Source organism: Acomys russatus, chromosome 16 (assembly GCF_903995435.1).
Source record: "Acomys russatus chromosome 16, mAcoRus1.1, whole genome shotgun sequence".
NCBI classification, from domain to species: Eukaryota; Metazoa; Chordata; class Mammalia; order Rodentia; family Muridae; genus Acomys; species Acomys russatus.
The window spans coordinates 6,921,324-6,946,603 of NC_067152.1; the positions used below are offsets into that span (position 1 = coordinate 6,921,324).

The 25,280-nt window shown below is 49.2% G+C and overlaps 1 pseudogene; it reads left to right on the forward strand.

Annotated features, from left to right (window-relative positions):
• The first annotated feature begins 23,410 nt into the window (after nt 1-23,410).
• On the forward strand, nt 23,411-23,668 carry LOC127199811 (non-histone chromosomal protein HMG-17-like; annotated as a pseudogene).
• Nucleotides 23,669-25,280: the final 1,612 nt, after the last annotated feature.

The following is a 25,280-nucleotide window of genomic DNA, read 5'->3' on the forward strand; positions in this document are numbered from 1 at the left end:
AGGAGAACTCTCTACACGAGACAGAACAGGTGTGTGTGGTCTCTGTTCTCAGAAGAGCAGCTGGCCTATGTAAGCCAAAGAATGCGATGACACCCATGAGGCACCTCGGCCTCTTCAGAAATCAACAGAACACACAGGAAGTATGGCCCTTCATCTACCAAAATAGCCGAGGTGTGCCCGCTTCACTAGCTCCAGGACTAATTAACAATAGTACAGAAAAGATAGCCGTGTCCCCCTTACAAGGATGATGGAAAAGCCCACAAAGCAATCCATATTTTAAGAAGAAAAGAAAAAGGAGTAAAGGAATTTTTTTATTGTTTCTTTTTGTTTTTGAGACAGGGTTTCTCAATGTAGCCTTGGCTGTCCTGAAGCTCACTGGTGTAGACCAGGCTGGTCTCGAACTCACAGAGATCCATTTGCCTCTGCCTCCTGAGTGCTGGCATGAAAGATGTGTGCCACCTCGCCCACCCTGAGTAAAGGATTCTTTTTTTGGTTGGTTGGTTGGGTTTTGTTTTGTTTTTCGAGACAGGGCTTCTCTGTGTAGCCTTGACTGTCCTGGACTTGCTTTGTAGACCAGGCTGGCCTTGAACTCACAGCGATCCACTTGCCTCTGCCTCCCAAGTGCACCACCACTGCCTGGCTAGTAAAGGATTCTTTAACACAAGAGGGGCTGCTGGAAGTAAAGACTACTCCAGCTGCTGGGGATTGCACTATTGCTCAAGAGCTTTTCAGAGCACTGGGGTGCCTAAACCGTCTGCATTAAGATATCCACGGACCTTCGTAATTCTGTTTCTAGAAGTCTACTCTAAAGGAAACACGGGCTGTTTTATTATCAGAGCTCCTCACTGCAGCAGGATTTATAACGTTGGAAGGTAATAATTCACATACTGCCCCCACGATGGCTGGCATGGTAAGCTTTGACGGAGCCTCTCAGTGGCGTGTCCCATGGCCATTAAAGACAATGTTTATGGAGGGCGATGTTTATGTTGCCGTGCTAAATGACACAGGGGGATATAAAGTTGTACATACAGTACGATTTTAACTACATAAAAATTCACATAAAAGAACAGACAGAAAAAAAAAAAAAGAACCGACAGAAACGCTCTCATGTTCTACAGTCCCCTGGGGATTAGTCAGGCTGAAGTGGGTTTTAAAACCCTTTCTAAAATATATTTTATTTCATTTTGAAATGATTGCAGAGTTGCAGAAAAGTTGTAAGAATGCCAAAGACCACCCTATTTTGCTTGCCCTGGTTTTCTAGCACTTAATATTTTCCCACAGTTGCGTCACTACATGCATGTGGCCCTCACTGTTCCCAAGTGTGCAGAGAGGATATGGTTCTAGTATTTTCTGAACTCCTTGAGAGCAAGCTGCAGAGACGATGTTTTGCCATGCCGGAAAAACTCCAGAGCATTTCCTACAAACACAGACCCGAGGATTCATCACCACGCCTTACAAGGAAATCAATGTCCAATCCACAGACCTCATGCAAATTTTGCCACTGTCCCAACTACAGGTCTTTTGCCCCCACCTTTCCAACAGGGGAATCTGATCTAAAAATGTAGCATATATTTAGTCATTTAGTTTGTTCTGAGGATTTTCTTTTGGTTTTGTTGTTTGGGGTTTGTTTTGCTTTTTTGTTTGTTTGGGCTGTACAGACTTACTCTATAGGTTAACTCTCAACTTCGGCTGGCTTCTACTTCTTTATGACAGGCTCTGCAGTCTTGGTAAGAATAGAAGGTTTTTACCCTATGAGCATATACAGGGGGAGGAAGTCCCCCTCAGGCACAGTCACAGGGGGGAGGGGAGTAAGGGGAAAATGGGAGGGAGGGAGGAATGGGAGGATACAAGGGATGGGATAACCATTGAGATGTAACAAGAATAAATTAATAAAAAGAAAAAAGAAAAAAAAAAGAATAGAAGATTTTGCCTTCTCCCCCTGTACTTACTCTTTATATCATATACACATGACATATATATATATATATATATATATATATATATATATATATATATATATATATATATAAAATATATAACCAATATATAACCTCCAGTGGTTTTCTTGGTTACTGTCATTACTTATGCGGATGCTCAACAGCCCAGGTTTGGCTAACAGAAGCCTCTACTATACAATTTCTTTGTCCCTTACAAGTTACCCTCTGAATACATCCTTCCTTTTACAGTGCACACGTCCCGGGATCACCTGGGAACAGCTGCTTCTCCAAGCAGCTTTGGTTCACTGTAGTTGACAAGGGTTGTGGAAGCCAAGACCTAGAAGCTTGGTGTGCTCCATTGGCTTCTGGGACCTTGCAGGCCAAACAACGTGCACACATGTACATACACGGACAAATATAGCCACATGGATCTACATAGAACTAAAACTATACATCTACTGAATTCCCGGCGTGAATGTACGAGTGCCTATGTAAATCTAGGTATTTACATAGACAATATACAAACGCAGCTGGCTCGGTTCTTTCTAGTTTTCTCCCTGGCTCCCAGTATCCCTCATGCATACTCAGGGTAATGGCTCTGACAGCCCCACCAGCAGACTTCTCTGCTCTACTTCCTCAATGCCCTCGGCAGGCCATATAACCTCTAAGAAGCCCCCCAAATCAGGAGAGCTGGAACCCTGCAAAAACATATCTGTAGTATCTTCATATGGCCATCACTTGCCATGTCTCCCCTCTTTCCCCTGGCTGAACAACTTAAGGCACACACCTGCATTCCTACAGAGATTGCAGATACACATCTCACACGCTTACATCATAGCCCTACTGTGGTTAGGGCAGAGGCAGCTGGGACCATGTGCCTCTTCCTCTCCACCCTACTCCTGGGCCTGCCCCTCCCAAGGCTGCAGCTTCCATCACTATGGCCTTTTCAAGAGACCTTTTCTTCTCTCTAGCAAGTGAGCAGACAGAGGGGACAGACAGCCCCTCCCCAGAAACCCTGTGCTGGTTTGAATGAGAAGGGCCCCTATCGGCTCATACAGTTTGAATACTTGAATACTTGGCCCAGTTGGTAGCATTGTTTGGGAAAGATTAGGAGCTGTGTTGTTGCTGAGAGTGGGCTGTGAGGTTTCAAAAGACTCACACCAGCCCTAGTCTGTCTTGGTCTCGGTTAGTCAGTCTCTCTGTGCCTCTCTTTCCTCTGTCTCCCTCTCTCCATTGTCCCTCTTCTCTGTGTCCACCTGTCTCTGCCTGTCTCTGCCTCTCTCCCTCCCTGCTTGTCTCTCTCTTTCTCTCTCTGCCTGTCTGTGTGTCTGCCTGTGTATGTATGTGTGTCCCTGACTCTCTCTCTTTCTGTGTGTGTGTGTCCCTGCCTCTCTCCCTCTCTCCCTCTCTCTCTGTCTATGTGTGTGTCTGTATGTGCATCTCTGTCTCTCTGCCTCTGTCTCTGTGTGGGTGTCTCTGTGTGTGTGTGTCTCTCTCTGTCTCTCTTTCTGTCTGTCTGTCTGTCTCTCTCTACTTGCTGCTTCTTGTCATCCTGTCTTCACTCTACCATTGTAAACTCCCAACACTCTGAAACCATAAGACCAATTAAACTCTAAGTTGCCTTGGTCATGATGTCATACCACAGTAATAGAAAAGAAACCAATACAAACCCTGAGGGCTTTTGTGGCTCGTCCCCCATCAGGCCTTGCACAGAAGCACCTTCTCTCAGAAGGGAACCCCTACAACTCATCCCTGCTCCTCATCCTTACAGGTCAGGCTTAAGGAAACTAAACTGTGTCAAGGCCAGGGGGGAGAGCGGATGGAAGTAGAAACCTGTGTCTCAAAGGCGGTGTTCTGGAAAGCTTGGGTGTCAGTCTATCGCTCATGGTCAGGCAGAACGGGGACGGGGGGGGGGGGGGGGGTTGGGGGGGGTGGGACAGGAGGAGGTGAGGCACAGTAGGCTCTGAAGTTGGGAGCTAAGGGTAATGAGTGCTTGAGGGAGGGTTAGCAAGTTGAGACACTCTGCATAGGGATTCCTACGGTGTGGTGTAGACCCAAGACCCAAGCCACTCTGGGTGATAGAGCTCATGCTCCAAAAAATGCCCAGGCAGGACCTGGCCCTGTGTCCCCTGGACTTGGTGGCTTCAGGTTCAAATTCGGCCTCTGACCAAATCTTTTCGCATGTTTTTAGCCTACACATGGGTTAAGAGCCTCCTCTGCCCAGGAAGCTTTGGGAGCCACGCCCCCTCGCACGTGTTCCCTGGAAAGGGAAGTGGGAGAAGAGAGGGGTCTCTAGGCCCCACTCCCCCACTGGGCAGCACTGGAGAGCCTCGGAGAGTACCTAAGCTGACCACAGCGTGTCACGATCCCCATGATGCCAGTGACAACAGGCTAGGCAGCAAGACGTCACATGTTACCATGCCTCTCTCAGGACAGCAGCAGGTAGGGAGAAGTCCCAGAGTTCCGTGGACACTGCCCTGCTGACCAAAGCCCTCTACTTCACGAAGCAGCTGTGGCAGCTGTTTAGCTGTTAAGCGAACTGGGCCATAAGATGGTCGGGAACTATTCTGAGTGGTTTCTTTGGGCTTGTTGTTGTTGTTTTGTGTTGTGTTGAGGGTGTTGAAACAGCACCGTTGAGTCTCTTGGGTCTCAGGTCTTCAGACCAAGCTATAGCTGAAACATCGGTTCTCCATGGTCTCTGGCTGACCAACCCACCCTGCAAATCTTGAGACTCAGTGGTCCCCGCAACTGTTTGAGCTAATTGACCTACCTAGAGAACCCCAGAGCACCCAGTAATTCATGGAGGGACTCTGAATTGATACCAGTTCCTCAGCATTGGCAGGGGGAGCATACAGGGATCCATACCCTAAGTCCAGCATGTTCCTTCCCACTCACTGCAATGAAGACTCTCACTTGTGAGTGTATGAGCACCCCCAACACACACACACACAAACACACACACACCACACATCACACACACACACCACACACACCAAACACACCACACATACCCCCCCACACCACACACACACCCCACACACACATACCCCACACACACATACCCCACACACACACACTCTACACACACACACACTACACACACACAAACTTCTCCAGCAAGGCAGGCTCCACCCCGTGGAACAAGCACACACAGGACGTGGGGCTGTTGGCTTGGCAACCAGCAGAAAGGGACATGTGTAATTCAAAGTCGAAAAAGAAACTGGACCAAAACATAACTCTCCTACAAACAAGCTACTTGGCTTTGGCTGCTGGCTTCACCTCTCAGGCCTCTATGAGCCCCTCTGTGAAATGGGAATGACACAACCCCACAGCAGTAAGGGAGACTGTAAAATACCCAGGATGGGGCCTACCCCTGGGGGCACCGCTCTCGCCTTTCCTGCCTCTCCAGAACACTGGTGCTAAAGAAAGTGACCACTCGGCCAGCAGCGGCCATGGATAACTGAGAATATCCCAGCCAGCCAGCCCACCTCGAAAGCACTTAGCAAGCCAGCAGGGGCCCCTGTTTGCCATCCTCAACGCCCTCCTGCCAGGGCTCACCCATTCTCCCGACTCATCCCCAAACCACACCAGCGCCCTGAGGGTTACCAACATTAAGATATTCGAAGGCCACAGACTCACCGAAGATCCTCAGAGAGGAACCGTCTGTGCGGGTTCTGAGGCTGAATCTTACATAGGGATGTGATCAGTCGACGGCCAAGCTGGGCACAGGGCTCGGGGTGTGGGAAGCTTCAGATCGGGCCTCTCTTGAGTTGGCTTTTAGCACTAAGGGCCCAGCAGCCAAGCACAGCATCACGGGGCTGGGAGGGGGGGTGGGAGGAGCGGGGGATTGTTAGAAATGCAAATTCTCAGACTCCACCCCAGACCCACTGAGCCAGCATGTGTAGGAGGGCCCCGGCCACCTGCTATGAAACGACCCCCATCCCCCACCCCACCTGAAGTCAACAGCTCACAAACCTGATGCCCATTGCAATCGCCCGGGAGGCTCTGAAACATTCCAGTTCATAACTCTAACTCAGTGCATCTGTGCCCACTCAGCTATGCTGTTGAAAAGCACCCCAGGCTAACCCTGCTCACCTGAGCTTTACACCCTCCACGTGCTTAGAAAACTTGAGTCAGAAAGCTGTATTAGGAAGGGGCTGAGGACTAAGTGTGTGTGCCTTAGGAAAGCCAGCTCCCAGAATCAGGGGCCATGACCTTAGCCTGAAAAGGCACTTGCTGCCAACCTTGACTAACTTCAATCCCCAGGGCTCGCACGGTGGAAGGATCAAACTATTGCAAGTCGTCTACTGACCTGACCTCCACATGAATACCGTGGCACAGCCCACCACCCCAAGTACACACGCTAAATGTCAAAAGCACCCCCACCAAACATACACACTAAATGTAAAAATATATATACATTTATATGTGTATATATATGTATGTATGTATGTATGGGGTATTCTAGAGGGAAATTAAAGACCAAGTATGAGACAGAAATATATACATAAATTTAAGGTAGCTCATGTCCTTTCATTGCCTTATTACTAGCCCTGGGCTGGCAGATTAGCCTATCTTTGCATCTCTGGAAAGGTCCAGCCTGGGACCCGTGTGCTGTACTCAGCAGGCCCCTACAGACCTTTAAATTATCTGTATTATCTGTAGGCCCGACTAGCAATCAATCAAGACACAGACACTTGTCATATTTTAAAATAGCCTTAGTTAACCTGGGGCAGGGCAGATACCAATCCTCTAAACTACCTCCCATAGTGTGGCAGGCATGGGATCCCTGCCCCAATCCCATGCCACCTGCTCCCAATAACTTCCCATCCATACTCCCAAATACTTGCTAATGTTCTTCATCTGGGCCGAATTCTCCATCCACCCCGGCCATGTTCGTCTCCTCCAGCTAACCCATGGCGGCCTTCTCCTCTCCTCAGGTCTCTCTCCTTCCTCCTCCTGGCCCTCTTTTCTTCTTCCCAGAATTCCTCTCTCTCCTAGCCCCACCTATCTCCTTTGTTCTGCGCAGGTGGGATAGCTTTTCATTAAGCAAAAGGTGGGTCACAGAGACAGCAAGCAGTAATCAACATCAAAATACATCAGACCATCCCCCAACACCATGCCTAACCTTCCTCATCCACAATATGATGCCAACTCCTGGAAGGAGTCTCCAGCATGGAAGTCAGCTCTAGGCTGGCATACGAGCAAATGAGGGTGATACCGAAGGCCTGTTGCCATCCAGCTGCCATTCCTGCCCACCCAGTCACAACCTCCCCTTGGTAGCCTTCAGTGTCTGCTTAGCAAGGATTTAGGTTTGCAATGTACAAAGGCCTCATTCAAGCCACCTCGTGTGGAAAAGCAAGTGACATGGTGGAGGCTGTCAGTGTGTGTCAGTTAGCAGAGTGCTTGCCTGGCATGCTTACAGCCCTGAGTTCAGTCCCCAGCACCACATGAAAATGGGTGTGGTGGTGCATACCTGTCTGGAACTGCAGGTGAAAGCAAGAGGGTCAGAAGTTCAAGGCCCGTCCGTAGCTGTACAGCAAGTTTGACACCAGCCTGTGCTGCCTGGGACTCTATGGGGGGGCGGGGATGGGACAGCTGGAGAGATGGCTCGACGGTTAAGAGCACTAGCTGCTCTTCTGGGGAGAAGGGGAGTCCTGGGTTCAATTCCCAGCACCCACAGAGAAGTTCACAACTCTCTGTAATTTCACTTCTAGGGGATCTGACACCCTCTTCTGGCCTTCAGGCATATCAGGTACACAGACACAAACACAGACAAAACACCCACATGCAATTAAAACAAGGTTATTTTTTAAAAGATTTATTTATTATTATGTATACAGTGTTCTGCCTGCATATACACCTGCAGGCCAGAAGAGGGCACCAGATCACATTATAGATGGTTGTGAGGCATCAGGTGGTTGCTGGGAACTGAACTCATGACCTTTGGAAGAGCAGACCGTGCTCTTAACCTCTGAGCCACCTCTCCAGCCCAAAAGAGGGTTATTTTTAGAAGGAAGGAAGCAGACATAATAGGCTTTCCAAACTGGAAGCGGGCTCCGTGTATATCCGTCTTCCAGAGTGTCGTCTTGTTCCTCGTGCTGGCTGTGTGAGTTTTCTCTTGCCAGCAGCTTGGCTCTGTGAGGTGACCTGCTGGCCACCTCCAGGCTCACGACCTATCAGCTGAGCAACCCCAGGAGAGTCTGACCCCCCCCCCCCACCGAGTGCCAGGACAAGCCTAAGCTTTCTTTTCACTAGCTTGGCTTGGGCTCCTCGTCTACCTCTAACGCAGGCAGTTGCTGTCCAGAAGACTCTGATGAGCCAGACAGGCCTGAGCTATCTGCCACCTCTTCCAAGGTGGGTGAGGAGAGGGCATCCTCTAGGGAAATTCGGGAGCAAGTACGCAACTGGAGGACAGAAACTTGGCGCTACCACCTGCAGCAAGGAACCAACCATAAGGAGGCCAGGACCCAGCCTCTGCATCAGTGGGTGTGGCTGGCAGTAGCCTCTCCTAAGGCATGACAGTCACTGTCTTGTGCCTTTCTACCCTCTGTGTCACTAGCTGCACAATGGAGAGAGGGGGACGGAGGGCTGAAGAGTTGGCTCAGAGGCCGGACATGGTGGCGTATGCCTTTAATCCCAGCACTTAGGAGGCAGAGGCAGGCGGATCTCTGTGATTTGGAGGTCAGCCTGGTCTACAGAGTGAGTTCCCAGGACAGCCAGAGCTACACAGAGAAACCCTGTCTCAAACAAACAAACAAACAGAAGAGTTAGTTCAGCAGTTAAGAGCACTTCCAGAGGGCCTGGATTCAATTTCTATCACCCACAAGGAGGCTCACAACTCTGTATTCTACTTCCCAGAGATCTGATGCCCTCTTCCGGCCTCTGCAGGCACCAGATGCTCATGTGCTACACAGACAGACAGGCAGGCAAAACACTCACACACATAAAATACATAGATAAATAATTTTCCTTTGAAAAGCACATAGTAGGGACTGGCCAGGTGTCACATATCTGTAATCTCCACACTCATGTGGCTGAGACAGAAAAGTGACAAGTCCAGACAGATCTGAGCTATGTAACCTCATCAGATTCTTGTGGGTGAGAGCAAGGCATGGGTGGAGAAGCATGTGGGGGGGGGGACGGGGGCGGTCTGAGGGGCTGTACTAACCTCTACGGAACTGTACTTTGTTTTGGTTTGGGAGACAAGGTCTCTCTGTGTAGCCCTGGCTGTCCTAGACTCACTTTGTAGACCAGGCTGGCCTCGAACTCAGCAATCCACCTGCCTCTGCCTCCCGAGTGCTGGGATTAGAGGTGTGCGCCACCACGCCTACCTGAACTGTACATTTCTAAATAGTTAAAATGGTAAGTTTTACCTTGTGTTCCTTTTACAGTAATAATAATAAAAAGAAATAAAAACTGTCTCCCTGAAACTACAGGCAGAGAAGTAAGACACAAGCAGAAAACGTGCACGAGGTCCCTAAAAGAAACTGGAGCCTGGGAACCCCATAGTATGGGCCTTGGGTTAGGAACCGGCTTGTCTTGCATGCTAAGGAGGATGCTACTATCGTCAAGCCGCAGATAAATAAATAAACGAGTGACATGACATCATCACAGTTGTCATTTCCACTCCGTTACACTTGGCTAACTGTAAACCTATCATGGCTCCCACAAGGTGTTATAGAATTAGGTAACCCTCCACAGCTTATTAAGTCTAAGCTCATAATCAGCAGTTTGCCTCCAAGAGCTGGCAGCACTTTTACTTTCTTTTGTGGGGGAGACACGGGAGAAAACCAATAGTCCTCACAATGACTACCAGGCACCTTGGATTCCACGCAGTACTATGACTAAAATAAGAATGGCAGGGGCAGCCGGGCGTGGTGGCGCACGCCTTTAATCCCAGCACTCGGGAGGCAGAGGCAGGCGGATCACTGTGAGTTCGAGGCCAGCCTGGTCTACAAAGTGAGTCCAGGACGGCCAAGGCTACACAGAGAAACCCTGTCTCGAAAAAAACCAAAAAAAAAAAAAAGAATGGCAGGGGCTGGAGAGATGGCTCAGCGGTTAAGAGCACTGACTGCTCTTCCAGAGGTCCTGAGTTCAATTCCCAGCAACCACATGGTGGCTCACAACCATCTATAATATGATCTGATGCATGGTATATACATAATAAATAAATCTTTAAAAAAAAGGGGGGGGCGGGCTGGAGAGGTGGTTCAGTGGTTAAGAGCACTGCCTGTTCTTCCGAAGGACCCGGGTTCAATTCCCAGCACCCATATGGCAACTCACAACTGTCTGTAACTCCAAGATCTGGCACCCTCACACCAATATACATAGATTAAAGTTAAATAAAATATTAAAAAAAAAAAAAAAAAAGAATAGCCTGGTCTAACACTCTTGGCCCAGTTCAGGAAGTAAACCTGGGCTCAGATCTGCATGGCGCATGGCGCAGAGCACAGGGACATCCTGAGGGCAAAGCACCATCCTGGGGAGCGTTAGCAGCAGCCAGCCTGCTGCCCTGACTATTTCTATTTTATTAAACCTAACCCCTGGCCACCAAGGGCCTGCACAGCTGGACAGGACATATCTAGAAAAAGAAATTGGTTTCTCAGGCAAGCAGTGTTTGCAGAGGAAGGAAAATACGGTGTTTACTCCCTGAGCTCCGCACCTGCACTTAGGGGCTACCTGTGATGGTGGTGACCCCGTGATGGCTCAAGGCCTTCGGGAGAGACCCCAGCACTGGACCAGAGCCTTTCTCCCTCAGGGTTGGGGGGAGCAGTCAGCAATTAACTCCGAACTGGTCTGTCTCTGTTGTAAGAATGCACCGTGCCCTTTGACTTAAGAAGCCTGGGTGTCTTCTCAACCACCCTGGGTTTCCTGAAAATGCTCTGGGCGCTCACACTCAGCTCCCTATCCTGGTTATGCACATGAGGAGATGCTGGGAGGGACTGAGACAGAGGGAGGGGGCTTGTGGGGACATGTAGGCCTAGGAGCTATAGATGGAGCACCACTCCTAGGAAGCAGTTTACAGCACCAGCAGGTCCTGGATGCAACCAGGTGTGGTGACCTGCCTGTAATCCCAACAGCATTTGAAAGGTTGAGGCAGGAAAATCACCAGTTCCAGAAGAGTCCGGGTCGTGTGGCCACGCCCATAGCCACACCCACAAACTCTGCACTGACCACAGAAAATTCTGTTTCCTTAGCAGATTGACAGCTTACAGGCGGCCGAGACAGATAAGCATAAAATGGGCACATCTTGGTTGCTGAAGTCTTAGCCGCCTACCCCCCACCCCTCCCGCCGACTGAAGACACAGATGATAAAGGCAGCCTTTGAACAAATCTGGAGCCATCAGTTCTCTGCCCTGAACCTGTCCAGAGTTCCTCACAGTGGCCTGCTCAGCTCTGCTGACGGAGACTGGCCACTGTCACTCCGGCCTCCTCAGGAGCTTCAACCAGCCAAGAACTTCCTGTTCTTTGGACATCTGTCCACGCTCCCTAACACGGGGCAGCCTAAGGGCCCTGCAGCTGCAAGCCAGTCTCACTCCTGAGGGCCGACCCTCGCCTCTCCTTGATGGACATACAGGTCAGCTTGGGTATTCCCCAAGGACGGCAGCCACATACTCTAGTTCTCACTGGCATGCTAATCTCCCTTGGTTTTTCACTTTCTGCCCGTCCCTACTTCACTGAGAATGCTAACCCCATCTCCACTCAATGGGAAAGGAGATGAGCAAGCAGCACTTCCTTCTAAGCCAAAGGTAGAAAGAGCATCCACCCAGGTGAGGGTACCCAGGAGCCTAGGCTCCCGTACCGAAGACACAGGCGATCCCCGCCTTGTGGTCCCAGCCCAGGGGAGAGTTCCTCTATCACACTCTGAAATGATCCTTTCTATGGTGGCCTTGCTCCCTAAGTGGAGGCCAAAGCAGAAGTCACCCCTGGGCTAAGTTCCCTACTGGGTCCTGAAGTATCACCGCGGCCTCCTTCCAGACTCTGGGCTGAGGATTTTATAAGCAGCATCACATTTAATTCCTACAACGGCCCTTCGAAGGTGGCGCTCAGGTAAGGATGCTATCGTCTGGAGCGAAGGCCCTCCTGAATCCAGGAGGCTCTCTCTCCGCCGTTACTGCAGCCTGCATCTCCTTAAGCATAACCTAACCGCTCACCCTTGCTACCCAGCCTCCTGGCTCCCCTTCCCCTCCCCAACCCCCTCACCAGTCAAGCAGAGAAAGCCCTGGAGGCCCCTCAGGAGGGCCAGGGATTAATTAAGGATGAAGGGTAGGGAATCACAGCTGGAGAACCAGGTGGTTGACCTCACTGCGAGATTTACATTTACGACTCCCCGTGGGCGAGTCTGGGGGTGAATTAGAAAGATTAAGGCAATGCTAAGCAAACTGGAAAACCTGTCAGGTAAACGCTGACGGCATTAGGTCATTAATGCAGCTGTCACGGCAAGAGACATCTTGAAATCTTGGTGGCTTAACAGAAAGGTTACATCTCGTTCGCACCCAGCTTGGGAACGCTGGGGAAATAGCTCCAACCACCAGTGGCTAACACAAGCTTCCTTTCGCACTCCAGAAGGAGTTAACAGCGCTACACCCTGCTGAGGCACTCATGGGTGCACTGGAGGGCATGGTGCATCCTGGGCCGGGTGTGCCGGCTCTCATACTGTGCAGCATGCAGAACCATACTGAAGTCTAGTCCTCCGGGTGCCCAGAAGGCAGAAAACACACCCAGGCTCCTTCATCACCAGAGGGATTACAGAGATTCTGGGGAGAGCTCGGGAGCACCTGCCTGGGTTGGGAGAGTCAAGACTTGGCCACTCGTTAAAAACTATCTACCCGGGTCAAGTATGGGTCCCCTGAGCTGTGACCTGACGTCTAAGGCCACTGTAACGTGAAGTGGGTCATTACTTCTAAGCAGGGGGGGAAGGGACAGGAAGTGACGGGAGCAAACGTCCCTGCTGCAAACAGGATCTCATCAGGCGAGCTCTAGGGGGTCACAAAGCAATGGACCATTGAAAAACCAGACCAGATTAGAAACGACAGAACCCTTTCTCTGGACCAGCTAGTTTCCTGCAAACCCAACTTCCTGTTCAGCTCTGTGACCCTGGGCGCTTTCAGGGAACACCCTCATGCACCTGCTGCAGGAGGAGAAACATCTTCCACCATCCTGTGAGAGGATTCCTCCTAGCTAATTTTTCCCATGTTTGGATATGCGAAGACCATCAAACTCGCTCCCCACCCCCCAGGCCTCTGAGACAGGGAAGGGGCCCAATCCAGGGCTGTCTTTACTGGGTAATGGTTCCCCCCTGCAAAACTGCCCAGTGTCTTAGAGAAGTCGAGGTGACCCTAATGGCAGCCCCCATGCCACATGCGTGGAGTGGGCCAAGCTCAAATGATTTTCATTGTTTTGCTAGCTCAGATCATCTGAGTAACCCAGAGGGACAGGAATTGTCACCTCAGTTCACCGAGGTCAGAAGGGACCTACCAAGAGACATAGTGATTCCTGCAGACGCAGGAGCAATATCTAACATGGGAAGGGGTCCACAGAAGACGCGGAGCAGCCTGATGCCACCGAGCCATGCTTGGGAGCTTCACAAAAGTTCCACTGTGAAGCCAGACGTGGTGACACATGCTTGTAATCCTAGCACCCAGGAGGCCGAGGCAGGAGAATCATGAGTTCCAGGCCAGCCAGTACTACACAACAAAACTCTGTCTCAAAAATAGAGACCAGTAGGAGCTGGAGAGATGGCTCAGAGGTTAAGAGTACTGACTTCTCTTCCAAAGGTCCTGAGTTCAATTCCCAGCAACTACATGGTGGCTCACAAGCATCTGTAATGAGATCCTGTGCCCTCTTCTGGTGTGCAGGCACACATACAGCCAGAATACTGTATAAATAATAAATAAATCTTTAAAAAAGAGAGGGAAAGACTAGTAACCTCAAGTTTTAGTCATAGGGCTACCACTTGGTACACACAGGACATGAGAAAATAATTTTCTATCTTTGAGCTTCGTTTTCTCCAAAACTGGCGTAGCAAATAGCATCTCTCTGCTGGTTATTGAGGACCAAGTAGAATATTCTCTGTGAATCTCTCAGTGCCTTTGATCCCAGCACTCAGAAGGCATAGGCAAGCAATGAGGCCAGCCTGGTCTAGAAAGTGAGAAATAGGACAATCAGAACTACATACAGAAGCCTTGTCTATGGCTGGAGAGATGGCTCAAAGGTTAAGAGCACTGGCTGCTTTTCCAAAGGTCTTGAGTTCAATTCCAAGCAACCACATGATGGCTCACAACCATCTATAATGAGATCTGGTGCCCTCTTCTTGCATACAGGTGTACATGCAGGTAGAACACTGTATACATAATAAATAAGTCTTTTTAAATTTTAATTTATTATAATTTATTCAGATTGCATCCCAATTGTTGCCAGGTGGTGGTGGCTCAGCCTTTAGTCCCAGCACTTGGGAGGCAGAGGCATGCGGATCACCGTGAGTTCGAGCCCAGCCTAGTCTACAAAGCAAGTCCAGGATAGTCAAGGCCACACAGAGAAACCCTGTCCTGAAAAACAAAAACAGCCCTCCCCCCCAAAAAGCAGATTAAATCCCAATTGTTATCCCCTCATTTCTATCTTCCCATCCCCACCCTCCCTTCCTCTTCCACCCTATTCCCCTCCCCTAGACCTCTGACATAGGGGACCTCCTCCTCCACCATATGACCATACCTAACAGGTCTCATCCAGATAGCCTGCTTCCCACCAGGCCTCCCCACCAAAGGGAAATGATCAAATGGGGACCACCAGAGTTCATGTCAGATGGTCATGATGGTCTTCTTGTGGGGCTCCTGAACCCCCTGGGTCCTTCCATCCCACCTCCCCCCATTCTCCAAAACCACTCTCATCGCTCTAGCTGGAATCCAGGAGCAAGTCCCAGCATCTGTCCCAATCCCTTGCTGGGTGGAGTCTCTCAGAGGACATCTATGTTGGGCTAATATCCACTTATAAGTGATTATATATACCATGAGTGTCTTCCTGGGTCTAAGTTACCTCACTCAGGATGATCGTTTCTAGTTCCATCCATTTGCCTGAAAATTTCAAGCTTTCTTTGTTTTTAATAGCTAAGTAGTACTCCATTGTACAAATGTACCACAGTTTCTTTATCCATTCTTCGGTTGAGGGACAACTAGGTTGTTTCCAGATAAAGCTTCCATTTCTATTTTGTGGAATAGTTTGAAGAGCATTGGTATTAGTTGTTCTTTGAAGGTTTTGTAGAATTCTGTGCTGAAACGAGAAGAAAAAAGAAAGAGGAAGGAAAAAAGAAAGAAAGAAACCCTGTCTTGAAAAAAACTAAAGTAAGCGGGACGTGGTGGCGCACGCCTTTAATCCTAACACTCTGGAGGCAGAGGCAGGTGGATCGCTGTGAGTTTGAGGCCAGCCTGGTCTACAAAGCGGGTCCAGGACAGCCAGCCAGGACTACAAGAGAAACCCTGTCTCAGAAAACCAAAATAAATACATAAATAAAGTAAAAGTAAATGAATCTCTTGGCATGCATTCAGTTTGCCTTGTACTCGTGTGTACAGCAGGACTGAGTGACACCAAGAAGCCTGAGGTAGCATCCTGCAAGGTTCACCTGGTGCCATCATGCGATTGTCAGCAGGGGATGTTTGAGAGATTTGTTGGGTGAATGGTGGATGGACGCGTTCCCAGAGACTAGACAAGAAAACTAACAGAGATTCCAGACGGGAATGGTGAGCATTCCAAACTAAGGAATGCCTGTGCAGGAAAGGGAAGCCCAGACAGAGCAAGGTTCTCCTCAATGTCCCTCACAGCCATCTGAGCCACTCTGGACTAGCTGGCTCCCATAACAAATCGGCCAACTGGTTGCTCTTCAACTCTTGTGTGCGTGTGTGATTCACACTGAGGAGGAAACCATGGAGGTGCCCAAGTCAAGCCGGGTGCCCTCTGCTCGCTACTACATATCAACTCCTCCACCCTTCCCTCTCCTCACCCCACTCCTTACCTCCCCTTTTCCTCTGTCTGCTTCCTCTCTTCTCTTCTTCCCTCCCTCTTCTGCCCCCGCCCCCAGCCTCTGCCCTGCCCCCAGCCTCTGCCCCGCCCCCAGCCTCTGCCCCGCCCCCCTTCTCCCCCCTCTTCTTTCCCCTCCCCTCCCCTCTGGCCGGTGGATACTGGGATCCACTCCAGTTTCTCACTCGTTGGAATACCTGGCCTCCCGAGTCTGCCCGGGCCTGCGCCTGGCTTCAGTTCTGGCTCCAGTTCTGGCTCTTCTCCCCACATCCTGAGTCACACCTGGTGGGAGGCTCCTTTGAAGGCACTTCAGGGGGTGACTGGGATACACCCCCTAGCAGAGCCTCAAGTAGAAAGCGCAGAGGAGGCACAGCTGTGTTGTGCACAGTGTCATCCCATGTGGGAAGCCTCTTGATTAAAAAAAAAAAAAAAAAAAAAAAATGGTTCCCAGTACAATTGGATTCTGTTTACCCAGTTTGCTCAGCATTCACACCCACCGCCGTGTTCTGTCTCAATGGACACAGGTCACAGCAAAAGCTGGCCATCTCCAGGTGCCCAACAATGACAGGGAGCCTTGATGGCTATAAACCTATTTTATCCTGGGGTTGGAGGTGTGGCCTAGTGGTGCTTGCCTGGCATGCATGAGCCCGGGGTTTTAATGTCAATACAGCATACACACACACACAAAGTTTGGAGGAGGAAAAACAAAAACAAAACAAAACAAAAAACCAGAGAATTTCATGGCCAAAATAAGATGTGAACCACAAGTGAGCAAGAACCACAATAATTCTTTAAATCTAGAAACACACACACACACAAATACATTTTCCCCCTGTACCGTAAATCAAAGCCAAGTAATGCCAGGAAAAACCTGATGAGCTGTTTGACCTTGATCCTGGGGGTTGGAGTCAATTCATTTAACGCCATCATAAGTTACTTCCCACTGTAGCTACCAATGCCTTTACATCCCCAACAGGACTCTGATAAACTCAGACCCTCCAATGACCCTCCACCAAAGCAGTCCCTTCCCAGCGTCCTCAATATATCCCATCACCATGGACCAACTTCATTCAGCTTGTTGTCTCTTCATCGCTTTAGAGCTTGCAGCGCTCTGACAGCCCAGTTCTCACTAAAAAACCGACTGATCAAGAAGACACTTCAGAGGAAGTCAGTCACGTAGCGCTGTGTCCCTCCTCGCTCCCTCGCTAGGGCAGAGGTCAAACTGGGTCCTGCTGCTTCCACTAGAAGGTTCCGTGGCCACGGTCCCCCCACCACCACCAGCTCCCTTCCCTTATCCAAACTCATTCTCATGCACAGCAAAATGTCCGAGTGGGGAGAGGGACGTGACCTCTGTGCTCTCTAAGCTGAACTCAGGCGGGTTGCTGCTACACGTGTGTGAAAGCTTTGAGATTAATGAAGGAACTTCAAACCATTTTCAAAATATCCAGGCATGGGGGCACAGGCAGGCGGAGCGCTGGGAGTTCGAGGCCAGCCCGGTCTACAGAGTGAGTCCAGGACAGCCAAGGCTACACAGAGAAACCCTGTCTCGAAAAACCAAAAATTTCAAAATAATATTTTTAAAAGTCATTAAAATTAGTCAGGTTTAGTGGCTCGCACCTTTAATCCCCCTACTTGGGAGACAAAGACTGGTGGATCTCGGTCAATTTGACCCAGCCTAGTCTACATAGTAAGTTCCGGGACAGCCAGGGCTTGGTAGAGAGGCCCTGTCTCGAAAACAAAAACAACAAAACAAGTATACAAACAAAACAAAAACCAAAAAAACCTAAAAGTCATTAAACTTATACTATACGGCATGGTGGTACATGCCTTTAATCCCAGCACTGGGAAGGCAAAGGCAGGGGGAATCACTGTGGATTCGAAGCCATCCTAGTCTGCAAAGTGAGTCTATATTGTTTTTTTTAATCACCAGTATTATCTGTAGGCCCTGCTAGCAATCAATCAAGACACAGACACTTGTTATATTTTAAAATAGCCTTAATTAACCTGGGGCAAGGCAGATATCAATCCTCTAAACTACTTCCCATAGTGCAGCAGGCGTGGGATCCCTGTCTCAATCCCATGCCATCTGTTTCTAATAACTTTTATCACGCTACCTCCCATCCATAATCTCAAATACTTGCTAATGTTCTTCATCTGGGCCGTATTCTCCATCCACGCGGCTGGCCATATGCTCCTCCTCCAGCTAGTCCATGGCGGCCTTCCTCTCTTCACTTCAGGTCTCTCTCCTTTCTCCTTTCTCGTGGTGGGGGTCCTTCTTCTTCCCAGGATTCCTCTCTCTCTTAGCCCCACCTATCTCCTCTGCCCTGCCCAGGTGGGATGGCTTTTTATTAAGCAAAAGGTGGGTCACAGACAACAAGCAGTAATCAGCATCAAAATACATCAGACCACCCCCCAACAAGTCCAGGGCAGCCACAGCTTCACTGAGAGACCCTGTCTCAAAAAACAAACAAACAAACAAACAAAAAATTCTGACTAATCTTTGTGGCACGGAAGAGTTCCGTTCACTCTGAGTTGTGACAGAGGCACACACCTGTGCGTTTTTGTTTTTTTTTTTAAGAGAATTGTTGTCCTTGGGAAAACTCACATGCAGATGTGTCGCATAGAGTGTGGTATAGGGTGCGACAGTTGCTTTAAAATAAAACATGAAAGCCAGGCACGGTGTCAGACTTATAACCCTGGCACTAGGGAGACTGAGGCAAATGATGGTCCCAGGCCAGCCTGGGGTGCCCAGAAGGGAGAGACATTTTCATTTCCCATCAAGATGGACTCATAGGGAGGAGGTTTGCACTTGTGCCTGGTGCCTCCGAGGATGGGTAAGCATTTAAACTAGAGGTTGTAGCCGGGCGTGGTGGCGCATGTCTTTAATCCCAGCACTTGGGAGGCAGAGGCAGACGGATCACTGTGAGTTCGAGGCCAGCTTGGTCTACAAAGCAAGTCCAGGACAGCCAAGGCTACACAGAGAAACCCTGTCTCATTAAAAAAAAAAAAAAAAGAGCCGGGCGTGGTGGCGCATGCCTTTAATCCCAGCACTCGGGAGGCAGAGGCAGGCGGATCGCTGTGAGTTCGAGGCCAGCCTGGTCTACAGAGTGAGTCCAGGACGGCCAAGGCTACATAGAGAAACCCTGTCTCGAAAAACCAAAAAAAAAAAAAAAAAAAAAAAAAAAACACACACACACACACACACACACACAACAACAACAAACCAAACTAAACTAGAGTTTGTAAGCCAGCAGATACCACTGACAAAGGACAGCGCTCCCCCAAGTCATGGGAAATAGCCCTGTCACCCTCAAGGTTTCAGGCAGAAGTAACAAGAGAAGAGCCCTGAGAGAGGGGGCCAAGGCCACAGCAGCCGAGTTTCCTAGAGTAGAGCTCCAGAGATACTAGCCACTTCTGGACCTGGCCTGCTCCCCACCACCTAAGCCTGAGCCTAGCCCACCGCCGTCTCCAGGGGAGTCGGCAACACAGCTGCCACTCGGTCACACCTCACAGGCACACACCGCTGATGGGTGTTTTCCCACTGTCTGCAGCACAAAACACAGACTCCACACCCCTACTTGTAAGGGGTATTAAGGTCTGGCCTGTGCCAATATTTCTTTTTTAAAAATGTTCTCTTTACCTTTATTTAATATGTATACATACGTATGTAGTGTGTGTGTGTGAGTGTGGGTATATGTGCCATCTCACACACACACACACACACACACACACACACACACACACACACAGGTCAAAGGACAGCTTATAGGAGTCAGGGCTCTCCTTTTACCACATTAAGCCAGGGATCAAACTCAGGCTTGGCAGCGAGCACCTTGGCAAGGCCTCGGGATTTCTTTCTTAAGCCTCCCCCACACCACATTTCACACTCCAGCCAAGGTAAACACTAGCAATCCTCTGAATTCACCAACTCATTCCTGCCCCGAGGCTTTTACAGGTAAAGTTACTCTACCAAGTTCTTCCCTCTGCCCTTTCGCCTGATGGACCCTGCCCAGCTATCCCCTTAAGGCTACCTCCTCTGGGAAATTTTCCCTGGCTGCAGAGGGCTCTACTGGGGAGCCTTCCTGTGGGCTCCCTAGCTCCACATTCTCCCTATGCTGCCTGAGAAGTATCTGACTCCCCCCTCCCCCAGGCAGTGGGCCCCAGGAAAGCAAAAACAAAATCGTATTCGCTGCCAAGCTCCCAATACCTGGCACAAAGTAGACACTCAATAAACATTTGTCCACCTATCAAAGGCCTAAATAAATAAACATGGTACAGGCTGACCTCTAGCAGCCAGCATTTGCTATCTGCTTTCAAAACCCATATTCTTGTGTGCCCTGGGAGTCCTGGGAAGGCTGGAGGAGTGCTTAGTCTTTGGAAAGTTATCTTCAAGCTGTGGCTTAAAAAAAAAAAAAAAGATTAAGGTTGCTCACTTCCCTAATGCACAATTTCTAAAATGGCTGCACTCAAGGAATACTCATGCCTGGCTTAGCCCAGAGATTCCTATTTAATGGTCAGGAGGATAGCAGGGCTCTCTGGGGGTTGTATGTAGTAAGGCTTATCATCAACCAAGGCTAACACGCTCCCTCTGCAATGTGACTCCTATCCACCCTTCAAAACCCAAGAGAAATGCTACCTCCTGAAAGAAGTCTTCCCAGGACAGAACAGAGAATCCATCTCTCTCTTCCCTCCTTGAAGGTTCTAAAGTGACACTTGTCACCTTCCATATCCAATGCCCCGCACAGCACAGCGTCTAACACGGACACTGAGTGAACAAATACAGGGGATGAGCAGCGTCCTGTTCCAGGCACTCTGGCTAAGGCTGAATGCTGGCCTGCACTGAGTAACAGTCCCCGGGAAAGAGAGGGAGTCTGAGCTGTGTGCTGGAAGAGCTCTGCAGGCCTGAGATCACTGCTGCGAGCCCAGGAATTACGGTACCAGAGCCAAAGCGAGGCACGGCCATTACACAGAGTTTTCTCCTTGTATTTTGCTGGTCAGGCTCTCTAATGCAATATTTTTTTTTAAACATTTTATTTAACTTCAATTTATGTGTGTTGGTGTGAGGGTGTCAGATCTTGGAGTTACAGACAGTTGGGAACTGCTATGTAGGTGCTGGGAATTGAACCCGGGTCCTTTGGAAGAGCAGTCAGTGCTCTTAACCACTGAGCCATTTCTCCAGCCCCCTATTTTTTTTTTTTTTTTACATTTTATTTAACTTCAATTTATGTGTGTTGGTGTGAGGGTGTCAGATCTTGGAGTTACAGACAGTTGGGAACTGCTATGTGGGTGCTGGGAATTGAACCCGGGTCCTTTGGAAGAGCAGGCAGTGCTCTTGACCACTGAGCCATCTCTCCAGCCCCTCTAATGCAATATTAAAAACACGGAATAAATAATGGAAATGACATGGCTCTGGAAGAGCCATGAATGAGGAAGGCTCTGGTGGCCACTTTTCAAAGCAGGAACAAGTCCCCTTACCACGTCCAGGGTACCCTGGATGCTCAGGAGGGTCGGCTGTGCAGAAATGTGATCTGTGGAGCTCAGTGGCTGGGCACACACCCTCTCCATAACAGTAGAAATACAACGCAAGTCACGTACATTGTTGTTAATGTATTGTGGGCACGTTTTTAAAAGGTAAACGTGGCTTGTAGAATTGTGAAGACATGTTTTAGCCAACTCAGAATACGAAGACTATCCTTTCAATATGTAATCAATATAATAAATGATAGATTTTTTTTTTTTTTTTTTTTTAGCTTTTCCCTGGCCCAAGCTTTATGTATTTTAGACTCACAGTGCCTCCTCAAATGCTTGGCAGGCCCATGGCTGATGGCTCCTGGTATTGGACAGAGCAGCTTTAGGAGGTGCTGGCCTGGCCTGCAGGTGTCTGAGATGGATATCCCCTCCTCGATATGCTCAGAGTAAAGGCAGCTTCATGGCTGGCTACAGCGACATCTCCCCCTATATTCTGACTGCTTCTTCACATCCCTTCTGGAGACACCCTGGTCCAAGATGGCCTCCCAGACGGGGCAGGCGAGGGGGAGGAGGAGGTGGGTTCCCGCTGGCCTCTCTAACAGTCTCCCTGACTAACTGCTGGAGAGGGTGTGTTGGATTTCCAGATTTGCAGAGAGTTTTACAGACCGCCGAAAGGCGGCATGCTTTCACCTGCCTAGTCCACTACTGTAGTGGAAAATTTTGGTGTCTTTTAAAAACGTGGTCATGTTACGCAAGCATGTTTTTGTTTTAATCCCAGGTGTGGGATATGGGGCTGATTCAAACTGTCCACAGCAGCAGACTCTTTGCCTCTTGTGGGCTCTGAGAGGGGTCCTTTGCCAGGTGTAGAACTCTGGAGAGGGGATAAATGCCAAAGCGCGCGCGGGGAGCGGGGGTGGGGGGGTGGGGGGTGGATGGGGGGAGAGGTGGGGGGAGGGGGGTGGGGAGGGAGAGGTGGGAGAGCCCTCCAAGAAAGAAGACGCCTGCTGCTCCCCGCTGCTGCTCCTGGCTGCTGTTGATGCAGGTTCACCAGAAGAAGCTAGAGACTCCCTGGCTACGAAGACTGGACTTGCCCCCGAGGAACCAGACAAGCCTAAACAGTAGGAAGCAGCCTCAGAGAACTACACCTCCCTCCCCCACTAACAATCTTTCTCTCCTACCTAGTGCTGGGGGTCGGGGGGTTAGACAGTATTCGGAGCGATAAGGGGTGGGTTGGAAGGAAGATAGGAAGAGGCATAAGAAAACCAAATTAAAATAGACTTTGAGAGCCGAGCGTGGTGGCACACGTCTTTAATCCTGGCACTCGGAGGCAGAGGCAGGCGGATCACTGTGAGTTCGAGGCCAGGTTGGTCTACAAAGTGAGTCCAGGACAGCCAGGGCTACACAAAGAAAACCTGTCTCTAGAGCAATGACATTTTTACTTGGCTTAAAACCCTGTCTTAGAGCTAGAGAGATGGCTCAGTGGTTAAGAGCACTTGCAGCTCTTGTAGAGGACCTGTGTTCTGTCCCCGGTGCTTAAATGGTAGTTTATAACGGTCTGTTACTCCCATACCAAAGGGATCAGGTGACCTCTTCTGGCCTCAGTGGGTACTGCACACACATGGTGCAGTTATATATACTTGCAGACAAACACTCAGATGAATGGGGAGTTTAGCGGTGCCAACTTTAACCCCAGTACTCAGGAGACAGAGACAGGTGGATCTCTGTGAGTTCCAGGCCGGTCTGTTTTACGTAAGTTCCAGGCCAGACAGGACTACATAGAGAGACACACTATCTCAAAGAAAAGAGAAATAAAGAAAACATTCATGTACGTAAAATAAATCCTTAAAAACCTCCTTTCGGAGCAGTGTGAAGAAGCATCGAGAGCGACCCCGGACGAGCCAAACCCGCGCGCCGCTGTATCCCCCACGCCGCTGTATCCCCCACGCCGCTGTATCCCCCACATTCAGCGCCGATGTCCTCCCACTGCCGCCATGCCCAAAAGAAAGGCCCAAGGGGATGCTAAAAGAGATAAAGCCAAGGCGAAGGACGGGCCACAGAGAAGATCTGCAAGGTGTCTCCTAAGCCTGCTCCTCCAGAGCCAGAGGCCAAGCCTAAGAAGGGAGAGAGGGTAGCCGAGGGGAAGGAGGGGAAAGCTGATGCTGGTAAGGATGCAAATAATCCCGCGGAAAATGGAGACGTCAAAACAGACCAGGCACAAGAAAGCCGAAGGTGCTGGAGATGCCAAGTGATGTGTGTGCATTTTTTTTTTTTATAACTGTGTGCTTCTGGTGACTGTACAGTTTGAAATACTTTTTTTTATCAAGTTTTATAAAAGCAGAATTTTGTTTTACTTTTTTTTTAAGATATGATATTAGCACACAGAACACTTCGTTGTTTGGTGGGGGAAGGAACGTGTGTCACTAACATAATGTCTCCCAAGCTCGACTGATGATGAAAAACATCTTTCCCTGATAATTTTCAAAGGCTCCTGGTGGCTCCCAAGAGACATCCTGGTGTTGGCATATGTGGCCACCATGGCACAAAAGTTCATTTTTGTATCTTCCTTCCCCGTACCATCAACATCGACTTAACTCCCTTAAAACCAGAGACCTGTTGGAACCTGACCCCCAAAATTGTTTTTCCAGTCTATTGGGCAATCTGGACTTTGCGGTGACGTCATTGAGTGTCCTCAGAAGAGCGGTGGTTCCTTTTATAAAAGACTGTGGATCTTCAGATTGATAATTCTGCCATTTTCATTTCCTTTCCTGAAAGTTAAGATCAGCTTGTGAAGAGTTGTTAAACCCTTAATGTGAAATGTCAACCCTCACACTAAGCTACTTCCCCCTTTCAAAGCATTGAATGGAGATTTCATTGGGTTTATAGTGGCTTCCTGACTTTTGTAGTCTATACAAGAAAGGAGTTTGGAAGTTCTTGTATACTATTAATGATTGTCTGCCCACATCCTGCCTGAAATACCATGATTGTTTATGAAAAGTATCTTTAATAAAGCTGGATACAGTTTAAAAACAAAACAAAACAAACAAACAAATAAATAAATAACCCTCTTTCGGGGCTGGAGAGATGGCTCAGAAGTTAAGAGCACTGGCAGTTCCTCCAAGGGTCCTGAGTTTAATTCCCAGCAACCACTTGGTGGCTCATAACCATCTACCATGAGATCTGGTGCCCTCTTCTGGCCTGCTGGTCTGTAGGTATACACGCAGGCAGAAAACTATTTTAAAAACAAAAGAAAACACAACAAACCTTCTTTCAGTGTATTGGCACACTGAGGTAGGTATGAGGGGTTGGGACTTTGACATAGGACTTCGGAGAGAACCTGGTTTAGTCTACAAAGGAAAGGAAGCACCAAAAGCCAGGGAAGCTCCCAGAGAAAGCTCTTTGTGGGTCCCTGGAACCCCAGAATGCAAGGAATGTCAGAGATCTGAATACTAAGCCGGGTGGTGGTGGCGCACGCCTTTAATCCCAGCACTTGGGAGGCAGAGGCATGCGGATCTCTGTAAGTTTGAGGCCAGCCTGGTCTACAAAGTGAGTGCAGGATAGTCAAGGATACACAGAGAAACCCTGTCTCAAAACAAAAACAAAAACAAAACCCAGAGATCTGAATACTAACATAAAAACAATATCAAAATAAAAACGACAGCCAGGTAGTGAGCGTGTTATGACAATAGCCCCTCACTCCTTCACTATTGTATATAGAATGCCAGCAGTGAGCCCCACAGGGCCACAGGCCTTCCCTGTCCTCATGTAGGGCTCCATTGTAATGGTGACATCTTTCTGATTTGGATCATCCCATCTCTTGTTCCTATTTCCTTCCTCTCAAGAAGTTGTTTTCAGCCCAAGAAG